This window comes from Engystomops pustulosus, chromosome 2, assembly GCF_040894005.1.
Source record: "Engystomops pustulosus chromosome 2, aEngPut4.maternal, whole genome shotgun sequence".
NCBI classification, from domain to species: Eukaryota; Metazoa; Chordata; class Amphibia; order Anura; family Leptodactylidae; genus Engystomops; species Engystomops pustulosus.
This window is the reverse complement of record NC_092412.1, coordinates 115,285,540-115,296,149: the sequence shown is the minus strand read 5'-3', so window position 1 is coordinate 115,296,149 and position 10,610 is coordinate 115,285,540. Positions and strand designations below refer to the sequence as shown.

The following is a 10,610-nucleotide window of genomic DNA, read 5'->3' as shown; positions in this document are numbered from 1 at the left end:
CCTTCGGATCTCGCTGAAATTACTCAAAACACTGCTTTGAAGTTAAGAGCCGCATCTGCTTGTTGTCGACCGTGAGCAATCGCGACACCCATTGGGCCGACAATTTTTTCATCGCCAACTTATCATGTAAAATATTAATTGCCGTTCCGGTCAACAAACTTACGAACTCTGCTACTTTGCGCACTTTCGTTCGTCGATCAGCGAGTATCATGTTGTGGACTTTTTGAATGATTTCCTCTGTAACCGGCGTCCTGGTCGCTCATCATCACGGATGTCCACCCACGTTTAAATTCGTTGAACCAATATCTAACTGTGGTCATAGATGGCGAAGTGTCCCCATAAACAGCATCCAATTTTGTTTTTATCTCCTCACATTTTTTCCCATCCAAAAACAAAAAAAACGAATTACCGAACGATACTACTCTTTTTCCATCTTAGCGAAAATCACGAAACCAAATCCAAACTAACCTATCAATTAGTATGCAATTTGTTTTGCCTTCATTCGACAGATGGCAGCACATGATGATAACACCAACTTCCCTTAGGAACGCCCTCTGACGTCAAACACAGGTACTTACTGTACCACCCTTGTACAGTAAATTACCAACATCCAGAGAGCTTCACCAGAGATCATAGCTGGCAGAGACGTCAGTCTGTAAATAGGAGTCTGTAAAATATAAGGTTCTGGAACACCAATTTTTACATTCTGCCAAAAAATGGGTAACAAATAGCATATTACACATAGCTCTGTAAATAAAAACATAAAAAAGTTATGCAAGGCAGTCAGAATATGACAAGATGAATTTTTCCTACTTCATGATATTCATAATTTTTCTTCAGCTTCCCATTACATTGGATAGTATATTAAATGGTACTGTTAGGAAGAACTATTTATCCCACAAAAATTAAGCCCTAATACAACTCTTAAGAAACACACAAAAATGTGATGGCTTTTGGAAGAGGGTTGTAAAAAAGAAAGCATGGGTAATAACACTAACATATAGTTAGGGACAGAAATATTTGGACAGTGACGCAAGTTTTGTTATTTTAGCTGTTTACAAAACCATTTTCAGAAAGTGCACACTCCCAGCTGCAATATGAGAGTTTCCACATCCAAATCGGAGAAAGGGTTTAGGAATCATAGCTCTGTAATGCATAGCCTCCTCTTTTTCAAGGGACCAAAAGTAATTGGACAATGGACTAAGGGCTACAATTAACTCTGAAGGCGTCTCCCTCGTTAACCTGTAATCAATGAAGTAGTTAAAAGGTCTGGGGTTGATTCCAGGTGTGTGGTTTTGCATTTGGAAGCTGTTGCTGTGACCAGACAACATGCGGTCAAAGGAACTCTCAATTGAGGTGAAGCAGAACATCCTGAGGCTTGGAGTAGCAAAATCAACAGTCAGGTACATTCTGAGAAAAAAGGAATTGACTGGTGAGCTTGGGAACTCAAAAAGGCCTGGGCGTCCACGGATGACAACAGTGGTGGATGATCGCCGCATACTTTGGTGAAGAAGAACCCGTTCACAACATTAACTGAAGTCCAGAACACTCTCAGTGAAGTAGGTGTATCTGTCTCTAAGTCAACAGTAAAGAGAAGACTCCATGAAAGTAAATACAAAGGGTTCACATCTAGATGCAAACCATTCATCAATTCCAAAAATAGACAGGCCAGAGTTAAATTTGCCTGCAGATAAAGCACACTAGCTATGCTTTTCTAAACATTACACACTTACATAAGCAGGGAGAGGAGAGGGGAGAGGAGAGGGGAGGGGTAACAGGAGTGACATCACTACCTCTGACCATGTTACCAGCCTCATATACATAATAAAGAAAATATGATTTTATAATGATTAATGTATGAATTGACTAGGTAAAGGCTGTGATGGGATCCTTGTGAGCTGCTCCAACAGGTAATGGTGACAGGACTAGTGACAGTGACCCGATGACAGGTGTCCTTTAATACAGGGGGCATCCTCTTTGGTGAGTTAAGTCCATATATTAATGCTCCTTCCGTCATGTTAAAGGACACCTGTCATCAGGTCTCTGTCACTTGTCCTGTCACCACTACCTGTTAGAGCAGCTCACAATAATTCCATCCCAGCCTTTATCTAGTCAATTTATACATGAATCATTGTAAAATCATCTTTTCTTTATTATGTAAATGGAGCTGGTCACATGGTCACTGTCACCCCTGTTACCCCTCCCTTCTCCCTGCTCATGTATGTGTGTAATGTAGAGTAAAGCATTGCTAGTGTCTGTGCTCTATCTGCTGACATGCTCCCCCTCCTAATAAACATGTGTGAGACAAGACATCAGCTACACATATACCTGACATGTTCTGCTATAACATGGCTGCCTGGACGTGTTGTATATCTCCTATACACACACAGGCTGCAGAGGACGTGGCCGCCAGCACCAGGAAGCACATGGAGGACCAATAATACCATTATCAAACTGAATATTGCCCAGGGCAACATATTTAATCCCATCTCAATTTCTGTAAAGTGCAAAAATTACACCATTATACCTCACACCATTATACAGGCTGTCAGTCAAGCACTGGGGGTGTGGCTGTGCCTCCCTCTCATGAATAAGCTGGACAGATTGAATATGATAATGGACATCTCACAGGTCATTTGCATACAGCTTTAGGACCGCATTGCTTAAGTTTACAGGCATGTAGAGGGACAATGAAGGGATGGAGGTGATTCTTTCTAATGGTAGTTTATAAAAATATATTTAGTTTAGGGAGTTAATTTGCCTGACGGGTTCTCTTTAACAAGTGTAACATCTGTAGCTTCAGCATGTAAACCAAGGTTTTTCCAAGTCTCCAAACTTTTATTTTGCAAATCATTTGAGAAGTTTCCATTGCAGTTGTAGTCTTTCCCAATGACTTTCCAGATAGTCTTGAAACACATTTCCTTTGTATGGATAGAGTTAACAGCTGAATAACACGCAGTGCAGATCTATATCTACCACACAAGTGAGTCTGCTGAAATTGATTGTCAATGAATCTGTGCATAAAAAAATGTTGTCTCAGTGGAATATCCTCTGCAATATATATTGATCAGAAATTCTGTTTCAGAATCTTGTAGCTGCGTTATATGATTAAGAAGTTATCTGTATAGAGAGGACAAAGACATGAAGATCCCTCAGCAAAGATAGAGAATGTGACATGGTAAGATCTTACCTAGGGGAGTTGCTGCACATTGTTGCTATTCATAAAGTAGCTATCTGAAAATTATCGCCTGCATCAGCCAAAGGTTTCTTTGTCTGGAAGTGTGTCTCTAGTGGAATGTTGCTGAAATTTAACAAAACAGGTAGAACTAGTCTAACTTTGTAGGCCTTTCAAATGGAACAGTGACCTCTAGTATATGTAAGAAAGAAAATAAACATTAGTTGCTGATGAGCAATTTTTAATGATAAAATAAATAAGAGTGATAGCAGAACCAAATCGATTCATAGTCTCTGGTGGCAGATTTACATTTATTAAGAAATTTTATCTAAAGCTTATTGAGCACAAAATCTGAACCAAGCTGGCCTTCTGTTCTTCTCTTCCTACTTTTTACTTGATTATCTTGACAGTAAGTGCAGGTGTTAACATAAAGAAATTAAAATATATACAAAAATCATAGTTATCTTTAAACATATTTATTTTGTTGGTTAAGGGAAATATTATTACTTTTGTTATTCTAGACCTATGTTGGATTTGAATATTTAGGCTTTCATGTCGTAGTCCATGCAACTGTTAAAGGAATTAATGATAACAAACAGATGATAGGCCAGGGATTGTACAGCAGTGCAGAGTTGATAAAATGTGCACATAACACTATAGGAATATAATCTTAAAAGGGTTTTCTCACAAAAGAAAATGCTCAAATCTCAATCCCATAGTGATGTTTACACAATAAAGATCATTTTAACCATTACTTCATAATTTTACTCAGTTTTATTGCTATATTAGCTCCTATCACTCAGAGTAAGATTCTAGTCAGAACATATTTTCTGACACATAGAAAGAGATATAAGACACATCAGAGATGATGAGATCCATGAGATTCCTATTACACACTGTCAGCTCTGTTACATATCTGTTCTCCCTCCCCAGACAAAGAACTTATCTGCCTGTAGCTTTCAGCTTCTCTGTCCTCACAATGAAATGCTGGTAGGAAGTGAGTGAGTGTCTGTGAGCCTCCTCCTGGACTGCAGGGGGGCAGGGCTAGAGTGCAGCGAGCAGAGAATATTTAGAGAGAAAAATTTATTTCATTCATGCTTCGAATGACATCCGTGACCAACATTTATTTTTTTTGTTTGCACAAGTTTTCTGTCTGACTTTGCACTAGAAAAAACCTGAAAACTGCTTGCACATGTATTTATAAAGTGTCTGCGCCAGCTTTGTGTCGCGGCTGCACTGTATCTGACAAGATAGACATAATGATAGACATACTTACCCGGTCAATTCGCTATCCAGCGGCGCGTTCTCTGCCGTAGATTCGGGTCCGACCGGGATTCATTAAGGTAGTTCCTCTGACGTCCACCAGGTGGCGCTGCTGCACTGAAGTTCCCCGGAATGCACTCAAATTCACCGGCAATGCAGGGAAAATTGGCGCAAATCGGAAATATTCGGGTAACACGTCAGGAAAACGCGAATCAGGCCCTTAGTAAATGACCCCCAATGTGCACCTAAAGGGGCTTGTTAGTGCTTAGTTGGATTGTGCGCCACAATTATGTAGCATGATTCTTGATTCTTGATTTTTATGTGTTGCTAAATGGCAAAAAAATGGCAATTCAGACATTTGCAGGCTATTTTCTTCTACAGGTTTCAGTACTAGGAATAATAATTTTTATATTTTGATAGAACAGTCATTTTGGGACACAGGGATTCCTAACATGTTTATTATTTTACTTTTTTATTTTTATATGTGCTCTAAGGAAAGTGGGTGAGATTTTTTAAAAACTTTTTTATTTAATTTTTACTATTATTTCAGGACCCCTAGGGTACTTTATCCCTAGGTGATCTTATCACGTATACAATAAACTGCAGTACAACTGTAGTATTGCAGTAACTGCCAGCACTGACCGCATCTGTTACCAGTGGGTGTCAGCTGCATATAAAGAGGGCTCTGCCCATAAATCCTCTCCATACTCCCCTTACTGCTTTACGATGTAGTATGGAAGTGGTTAAGAAAGAAGGCTAAAGTGAAGTGGGCTGGTAAAAGTTGCAGAAATGTGCAAATATGGTTGAAAACATAAAAAACTGGCATACTGTAAAGGTACATTTTCCATATTGTCTTTCTATTCTGTCTAGCAGCTCTAAGATGATGGCAGACATGCCCAATGGTACACTTGTTAGAGGAGGAACTTACCACTGAAAATATACAGCACAGTTTCAGCCATAGTAACTAAGGGGCCATAGGGTAAGTTAAAAGTTTCTAGTATAAAAGACATTGGTGAACACCGGAAGAGGTGAGAATTTATTTTCCATCACCACTAGAACACCCGGCTGCCTATTACTGTTTTTTCTCTACAGTGACAACATATATGGTAAGGTAATTTTATTTTAGCCCTCTAATAATATGTTTTTACAAAGAGTCTTAGCTTGTAATACTATAAATAAATTTTTATTTAAATTTGTATTTTGAAACATTTCCTATATAAGTTGAATTAATGTAATATTAATAAATAATCGTTTATGCTGGGGCTGGAGATGTTACACTCACATTGATTTTAAATCTGTCAAACTCCTCACCTTAGCCAGACACCTTGAAGGAGAAATCTAAAAACCTATGCAAAATTAATAAGTTGGTAAAGAGTGTAGAAAAAAAGGGAACAATGTGTACTCAGTTTACCCTTACTGTAGAGAAACTGATCATTCTGTCTAATCAGCTCAGCTGTTTACATGGTAAACAGATTCTTGAGATAGAGGTAGTTCCTAACATCATTCCTACAATAAGATAATCGTAATATTTAAGGTAGGAATACTTCATATCCTACTAGGATACAGAAAAATTACATTAGCTATTTGGATTGTTATGTAAATACAAACTTTTTGTATAAACACAGACCCAACTTGGTTAAGATTTATGGAAAATTGTATTTTTTTCAGTTATTTTAGCATCGTAAACAGATTAGAGGTTGAAATAATTTTAGACTTCTCATATGAGTAGCACAAGTAAATTATAAATCCAGGTATGTATTAATGTAAGTTAATTAAAATACAACAATAAATACTTGTACAAGTCAAAGCCATAAACCTAGTTAAACCTATTATCCATCAAAGCAAATGGATCTGGCAAACCTGAGTTCACTTTAAATCCACAATGTTTACATGCTTGCTATCTTTTAAGGGTGTGTGTGCGTGTGCTCACCCGGAAACAGCGGTGTACAGCTGTAAATACGGGGAAATATAGAGCATTTTTTCCCTGTGCGTGGATATACAGTATACATCCCCACAATGGTCATCTAAGTGTGGCCTAAGGTGGTTTTACCAGTTTCTGGTAAGCGAGAGGACATAGCTTTTTATCCCCTCATTATCTCCCCCTCCTTCTATATCCCAGCTATACTTTGATCCCTTCTATTAACCATACATTCCTTGTATGTTTATGTGGATCATATGGTAATCCAGAGGTGGGTATGGTTATATTAATCTTAAACATATGGTTTCAGGCTGGCCTATACACTTTATAGGATTTTCAGGTTCATCAGAGTAAAGAACTGAATAGCGAGATACTATAGATCCTAGTACCCCACAAAGGACTTCACGTTTTTCAATTACTGCTGAATCCTAAATGCTTTTGATTTACAATCCCTCTGATGAGGGATGATAAGTGTGCCTTTTAAGACTTTTTGGCAGATTTATCAGAATTAGCAGGGAGCAAAACATATACTTGCTCATGGCAACCAATTACAGCTTGGCTTTCCTTTCATTAACTGCTGTGGTAAAATAAAAGCTGAGCTCTGATTGGTTGCCATGAGAACAGTTTTGCAATTATACACTACTGATAAATCTCCCCCTTGCTTCTATAATTATATTACTGTTTATTGCCCTAGCTTTCTGGATCATGCATGACCCTGCCTGTTTTGTCTTTTTTATTTCTCTAGTTTTTCACCTGTTCCTGTATAAACTATATACCAAATCAAACCTAAAACAACAAATTCTGAGAGTAAGGAAACAATCAATTTTCTAATGCCTTTTATAACTGTCAATTTTATATACTTAAAATCTTCTGAACTCATCTTCTCACATACATATATATATATATGTATATATCTTAAAAACATTATCTGCGATAAAGTGTACAACTACAGTATAAGGCTGCATTCACACGACCATTGGAGGACATATATACGGCCCCACGCTTGCGTCCATATATACAACCGCATAGCCCGGCAATGGCCGCACAGAGTGATATGGTGCAGCACACGTGCGACTCCGTACATGGGGGAAAAGACAGGACATGTCCTATCTTTCCTTGTGTTGCGGCGCTATGTGCCATGCATCTCCATGACAATCTGTCCCAAAGCCATTCATTTTTTTTAGTAAATGAAAAAACTTTCTCCCTGATCTATTAAAAGAAAAATTATATATTCATATACATATATATACAAAAATAAATTATAGAAATATTTTTATGCATCCTTTAATGTTTCCTTAATGTTCATAATAATACATTTTTTTACTAAAGCACAAATTAAACAACCTTTTTTTCACAAAAACATATCATTGCCAATACTTTTTGTTGATCAGCATTCTTGTGTTAACTGGTTCTAGCAGTGGTTTCAAAATATAAATAGTAGTTACCTGGCATCTGTTGTTTGTGTGACGTACTGTGGCCATCTGGAGTTGGAGATAACTGATGTATTCCAATTCTAAAATAGGGATTTTCCTTAAATGAACCTTACAAGTAAACATGTTGGTGTGTATTAGACTTGTCAAGTGTATCTTTTATATCCTCTAATCATGGTTTAGCTTCAACATCTGGTTGCATGGCAGATAAAATATGTATCTGTGATATGGAAATAGATATAGGGATATGTGTCTCCAATTCAACGTATCCATAGCCATAATTATAGTTGTGCTCTTTTTTATGTTTATGCTATTATACTATACATGTACCATTTAGTAAGTTTATTGCATATAAAATTTTATGTATATACTAAGCACACACAAAGATAAGAAACTTTAATGTGAATTATGATTGTTATTATTTCCCATGATAAGGTAAAAAAAAGTAGGTGGCTCAAACTGAAATAAAATGCAATTAGCTATTAGGTAATAAACTGTTAAGTGAGCCATAGAGACTGCCTTCTGCCAAATGAGCCATTACAATCTTCAGAGACTGTTTCAAGACTTTAAGGCATTCCTTTAATATATTTTTAAAGGAACTAAGCAGCCACATTTTCCATCTAAATTCAGTCTGATGGTTTAAGTTTATTAATTTAAGGTAGTCACACTTCATGCCAGAAAGAATAGTATAGTATAATATATATATATATATATATATAGTATATAAACTAAATTTATATTATTGTTTCAAAAATGTGCTAAAGAACATCTCCAACTTTGGCACATTCCATTTAATATAATGCTCAATCCTCCAACTGTGATGTGTACAGAGATGTCAAAGAGAATTTTATGTTTGCCAAGTAACACATTTGTATTAGGGAATTGCTCACATTGCTATTTCCTAATATGTTATAGACTCGTAGTCACAGGAAAAAGTTCTTGTAAATAAAAGCAAAGTCTGAGCATTTCCTGAATTTCATCTAACTCATCATTCATTTATTTTGTGCTTTCAGCACTGCTGAGGAAACCAAAAATGGATAGGGGACTTTGAATGGCCCTGGAATAACTGTATCAGTGGTCCTATGTTGTTGGTGAGGTCAGCACAATTTAGTGTGGTAAGCTGAAGTAGAAGGAGTTAATAACCATAGCCAAGAGAGATTGATGCTATTGAAAAATATAACTACAGGCGGTCCCCTACTTAAGGACACCCGACTTACAGACAACCCATAGTTACAGACGGACCCCTCTGCCCACTGTGACCTCTGGTGAAGCTCTCTGGATGCTTTACTATAGTCCCAGGCTGCAATGATCAGCTGTAAGGTGTCTGTAATGAAGCTTTATTGATAATTTTTGGTCCAATTACAGCAAAAATTTTGAAACTCCATTTGTCACTGGGGCAAAAGAAAAAAATTTGTCTAGAACTTCAATTATAAAATATGCAGTTTGGACTTATATACAAACCTCCGCACCTATCTTGTATGTAACCCGGGGACTGCCTGTACTTTAATACTGTACCTGTAAGATATTACTTCTACTATGCATACAATATTACTACTATAATGTTCAGGAATAAAACTACTATAATACTGTCCCCTATGTACCTTAATAAGTCATCTATGTTCTACTATAACATTACCACCTGTGTACAATAATGTAACTACTGTAATACTGCTCCAATTTCTAAGACAATAAATATTATAATACTTCATCCAATGTAAAAGTAGTATAGCATCACCCTCAATAATTGTGCTGGGATCACTCCACTTCGTCTTGGTTGGGTAATGGCAGGAAAGAATTTTGATGATCCAGCCCTACTGTCTCCATTAATAATTATTACTGGTACATATTGGAAGGTTAAAACACTTCAACATGGGCCAACGTGTTAACGGCCCATATAAGTGCTTATGGCTAAAGAATGACTGTACGCTATACAAAGTTGCTTGCATAATTAAAAACAGTTGTGTACACAAATTCTTGTGCTTGTCTCTTTACACACCTTGCAGTTACACCCCTGCATAAAATCAGAAAACTTGTCCCCCTGGCTGATTAGATACCATCCTGGAGCCATCTTACATACCTATGGTTCAGCTGCATATAGCAGTCACATGATCTGCCTGATCACATGGCCACTGCCAGCAACCTGCATAGAAATTATGATGAGGGAAAAAGTCATGTGATCTGCGGAACCACACAATGACTCCAAGTGATCAGGAGAAAAATTATTGTGGGTAGCCGACTCAAGTGACCCAGGAACTAAGGATAATAAGAAAAACTGGGAACCCAGAATCAAGAGTAGAAATGGAACAGAAGGTGAAAGCAAGGTAAGTATTCACATTCCAAGAGAAAAGTAGATTTAGGACCGGCACTCCATACGGCTAAAAATGTTGAACTTTAATACAAATCCATTAAAAGTACAGTGCACATGGCGTTGAGCCAAAAGACCTACGCGTTTCGAACGTAGAAATAAGGTTCTTAGTCATGGTCTGAACACTGCACACAACACTGGTTTAAAAAGGACTGACAGCAGGTGTCATGGGTAATCAATCTAATTTGCACATGCGTGTCTTGCATTGTGCGGACATAACATTAAACAAATTTGTTAACAGAGCAGCTAAATTACAAGTTTAAACATGTAAAATATACAACATGGCATTAGTATGTTAATATAGATACATTGTGTCTGTTTTATTGTTGAGACCCTTGGGCATTCTAGTCTCCAATTGTAAAATCCACAGCATTTCGCGGTTCCGGAGTTTATGGGTTCTATCTCCGCCCCTACTCGGTGCGGTAACCCTTTCTACACCGGTAACAGACAAAGTGGTTA

General features: G+C 37.4%; 1 long non-coding RNA gene across 1 annotated transcript in view; it reads left to right on the top strand.

Annotated features, from left to right (window-relative positions):
* Nucleotides 1-5,107: 5,107 nt before the first annotated feature.
* Nucleotides 5,108-10,610, top strand: part of LOC140116585 (uncharacterized) — an 89,129-nt gene continuing 83,626 nt past the window's right edge. The window contains exon 1 of the long non-coding RNA XR_011852832.1: nucleotides 5,108-5,273. This is a non-coding gene — a long non-coding RNA (uncharacterized lncRNA). The remainder of the gene's footprint in view (nucleotides 5,274-10,610) is intronic.